Below are 4,861 nucleotides of genomic sequence, written 5' to 3'. Positions count from 1 at the left end.
TTGCTGAAATCAGTCTTTGGATTTTGCAGAGATTTCCTGATAAAGTCTAAACATTAAGCCTTCAAGTGCAGTCATTGTGATGGACAGATATACTTTATGTTTCAGTCTGACACCTTGGATTAAGATGTTTGGTATGGCGGCCATTTTTTTCTCTTTTTTAAATTATTATATGTGGAGCTGTACTTAAATTTAGCACAATCATTTTAATTGGTTCATCAAATGCAGCTTAAGAATTGCTTTTAAATTCATGTGAACTTTAAAAAAATGAGAACACAAACAGGCCTAATTAACTAGCAGATCAAAATCAAAGGGAATCGGATGTTGGTGATTCAGGGCACCAATAAGCAAAGAGGTACCTCTCCACAGAAGCTACTCCTTCATTTTTTGTTGTAGTAATTTCTCATGATTAATAATGGACCAGTCTCCCTGGAAACATTGGAATAATTAACATACACCATTATTATTCAAACTTTTCAGTCTTTTTGTTTTCAGTCACAGGTTATTTATTCAAATCCCAAATTACTGTCTTTCCTATCATTTATAACTAATGTCACACAGAAGCTATTACCACAGAACAACAGCGTGCTGCTTTGCTCCAGGCGATCATTTGCATTTTAATGATTATTAGTAAGACAGGAAAAGCTGACAAATAAGGAACCTCATTTTTCACAGCTCTTCCACCATAAACAACATGACTGTTGCATTATTATTTCAACTTTAAGCTTTTTCCTTGTGTACTTTACCGCTAATCATTCACTAAAAACTGTTTTAAATTAAGTTTTTCAAAATAGCAAAGTGAGATGCTTTACATTCTTATAATTGAGTCAGCTCTAGTGTGAGAGTTAAAGATTTTGCAGGTCTATTGTTTTCACACAGAATTTCACGTTTAACTCAAAAACAGATTCTGTGTTCTTTAGAGTGATTGCATCTTTAGAATGTTAAAGTTTTTTTCAGTATTTTGTGAAGAAAAAACAATACTTTTTTCTACATAATAAACTTTTCCATTGTCCTTGAAGTAATTTTTTCTTAGTACTTGTTTTTTTTTTTTTTAAAGATGGGGAAATAAAATAAAACTGTAATTAAGCTTTGTTGAGTATTTTGAAGTATTCATGAATCAACATTTTGAAATGATCAATTTCAATTGATTAGAAATTAATAGAAAAAATAATTTGAAATTTATTTGAACTTAAAACTGCTGAAACATATGTTTTCTTTTGCTCCTGCAGATACCACAATGGTTTTAGTGATGCACTTTCCTCAGTTTCAGAAGTCAGGTAATAATTTACTTTTTTTTTCTTGAAAAATTTAATGGGGTTTTGTCTATACCTTTTATTAGTCTGCATCAATATCATATTCAATAACAGATGTAGAGAAATGAATAGAAAACAAATTGTCATGTAGTAGCGTTACTTCTATTGTCCACTAGAGGGTGGTAGAGCACAGTTTTCAGAGGAAGAAGGCTAAACTTGCCTGAATGTTGGATTAGATGAGAAACATTGGAGCACAGATTGGACAAGATGGAAATTCTTACTTCACTTTTTATGTTTGTTGATTTAATTCTTTAATAGTGCATGATATGATGACTTGCACTGTTTTCTGGTTACATTTCTGACTTTTTGATGTCGTTGTACTTTTACTCTGATATAGTCAAATTTAATATTATTGTATATGGAATGATTGAATGAATTTGCTTGTTTCACATTGATTTAATGTAATCAGATGGAGAACTGGTGAACCACCGCTGTCAGAGTGTGAATGTGTGTGTGGAAACTGTTTTGTCACAGAAGAGTCGTATAGTTTTGGAGTGAATTCTGTTTGACATGTAGCTGCCTTTGCTGCAGCACTGGCTGTCTGATTGGAGTGTTTCAGCATGTGTGAGCTTTCCAGCTGCAATTCTGACCTCCATAAGCAGTAAAGCTGATCACATGACACCTCTTTTGCACTGTGATAAGCTATATTTTTTGGCTTCATGCAGAAGCTCTGGATTGCTCTATCTGATCCAGCTATCACACTCAACATTCTGGTTACATTTGCAGGGTTCTGCTGCTACTTCACTTGCATTTTGTCAAAAATGTGTAGGGATAATTACATATACTGTTGTGAACTTTGGTGCAAATACATTACTCCTTGAATATTTTGTTAATTGTCAGTGAAGCCTCAGTAAGCAGAGAGAGGGAAATCTGTCTTGTTCTGCATCAGATTTATGTTAGTCGGGGCTTGCAGCCATTTACTGGCTTCCCAGCTCCAACACTGACAGCATATGTGACCAGTTTAGCACCAGTTCCGAAGACCACTGTGAAAGTGTGACAACCGCGCCGACTTCATGACAGACATCCTTCAAATCACTTCTAGCCATTGGCTTGGTCCTCTCGGGAGTGCTAATCGCCTCCTTCAAACAGGGCCGTGAGATCACAATCGCATGTTCTTCTTGTAAAACATACTGTGAATGAAGGGAGCTGCAGGTGTGATGCCATGTTGGTGAAATGGGTTCACTTGTCACCTCCTTGATTTTTAAGCATTTTTTTCTCAGGACTTTGATCTTATGAGATCTCGTTGTTACAGTTTGGCCATTTACAGTTTGGCATTGAAGTTTGATTTGCACCCGTTTCATTGTTATATTTATTGGGTTAGCACTGCACTCATGTATGGTGGCATGTCTGCTTTAGCATTTATCCAGTGATCCATTTAAGACCAGGGATTGTGTCAGTGCCTTGTGTTATAGCAGAGCTGGTGTGGTAGACAAGCATGTAGACAGACGGTCAAACTGAAACAGCCGTTTGGTGTTGATGGACTGGATCTGTTTGACTGCTGATTTAGTCAGACATGATGCCAATGGTAGAACATAGTTTGCAACAGTATGGAGAGAGAAAAATGACACCTTTATCACAATTGGCTCATTGGGGTCGCTGATGTCATCTTCACCAACGTGTCTAGAGAAGCAGCCTCGTCCAGTGTGGGCATTGGTGAACAAAGTAGTCTTTATGCAGTGTGCCGAGCTCCCAGGCAGAAACATTGTTGAACAGTAAAACATTCTGTAACTGAAACCACATGTTCCAGAGTGCTAGACAGACAAACGCAGGCAGGCTCTGGAGCTCCACATCAGGACTTGGTGCCCTATCATCATTGACTCTGGTGCAACATTTTGCTTTTTATATCAATCTGGGACTGAAATTAGACACAGATTCCCATGACACAGAGGCTGGAACATTCAATGGTGGGAATTCATTATTTCGTTCAGCAGAATACTTTGGATACTTTGTTCAGTACACTTCTGTGCTTTAGTCTGCTGTAGATCCTTCTGCACGTTGCTGCAAAACCACAACAGAGTTCACTTTAAAGCCTACTAAGATCCTAAACTTCAAGACCCGTTCAAATAAAATAGTGTTTTTGGTGGGTTTTTTTTTAGCTTTTCTTGTGGACGAAGACTTGATTGGAAAAAAAAGAAAAGGGTTCAAATTAAATTTCTAAGTATTTCTTTATTCAAATCGCTGGAATCGAGAGTGAAGGAAAAAATTCAGTTTGAAAAATAATTTCTAAAAAACATTTTTCAACCATTGACATCTAATATTTACTGGACGAAGAAAGGTGTTTATGTCACCCATAGAAAGTGCCTTACCTCTGGCCCTCGCAAAATGAGGTCAAGGCCCCTCACTGTGGCTTCCTGTTTGTCTGCATGTATCTGCTGCCATTTTGCATCCATCAGAGTAATTGCTCCAACTCGGTCTGAGTCAAATTTTTAGTGGAACTATTGTCGCCAATCATGAGTGAGCTTGTTGGAAGTCTACTGAAAGCAGCTCGGGAGAATCTGTCAATCAAATATTCGAGGTGGGGCCAGCGGGCACCACATGCTTTTATGGAGGCTTCTGATTGGTCAGTTTTTAACTGGAATAACTTGCAATTAAGAAAAAATATCTTAAAAAAAATTAGGATCAGAAGATGCTAAGAAAAATGCATCAGAGCAAGAAATGTGTTTCTCCTTCTGCACCAACGGTGCTACACGGATCACCCTACTGGGGGTGGGATAGCAAAGTCGCTACGCTATCCATCCATCCATCTTCTTGACCGCTTTTTCCCTTTCGGGGTCGCGGGGGTGCCGGAGCCTATCCCGGCTACTGATGGGCGAAGGCGGGGTACACCCTGGACAGGTCGCCAGTCTGTCCCAGGGCCTCAATCACACACCCATTCACTCTCACATCCACACCTAGGGGCAATTTAGAGTCACCAATTAACCTATGAAGCATGTTTTTGGATGGTGGGAGGAAGCCGGAGTCCCCGGTGAAAACCCACGCATGCACGGGGAGAACATGCAAACTCCACACAGAAAGGTCCCAGCCGGGATTCGAACCGGGGCCTTCTCGCTGTGAGGCAAGAGCGCTAACCACTGCGCCACCGTGCAGCCGTCGCTACGCTACACCTGGGAAAAAATCAAAAACTTTCAAGTACTGCTACAGCTTCAGATGCCCCTCTCATTTGAGCAATTGCAAGTAGTCAGAAGGGTAGTAAAGTAATTCGTATTCGGCCAAAGATCGTTTTGGTCCAAAGCAAAAAAGAAACTTTTTGTGTATTTTTCTAATAATAAAACTGCAGCTTGGATAATTTTTTTTTTGTCCTTTTTTGTCGTTGGGCTGGTCGTAGTGCAGAGGTAGAGTGGCGTTGCAAGTTCGGTTCCAACCCTGCCTGCTCATTTGTCAAAGTATCCTTGGGCAAGACACTGAACCCCACATTGCTCCTGGTGGTCATAGGTTGGCGGCAATATGTGTGAATGGGAGTGAGACTGTGAAGTGCCATGGGCTTTGTAAGAAGATAGTGAAGTGCTACATATTACAAGTATACACCATTTACAACTGTAACCTATACAAAC

The sequence above is a fragment of the Oryzias melastigma genome, linkage group LG7 (assembly GCF_002922805.2).
Source record: "Oryzias melastigma strain HK-1 linkage group LG7, ASM292280v2, whole genome shotgun sequence".
Lineage (NCBI taxonomy): Eukaryota > Metazoa > Chordata > Actinopteri > Beloniformes > Adrianichthyidae > Oryzias > Oryzias melastigma.
This window is presented reverse-complemented; position numbering follows the sequence as displayed.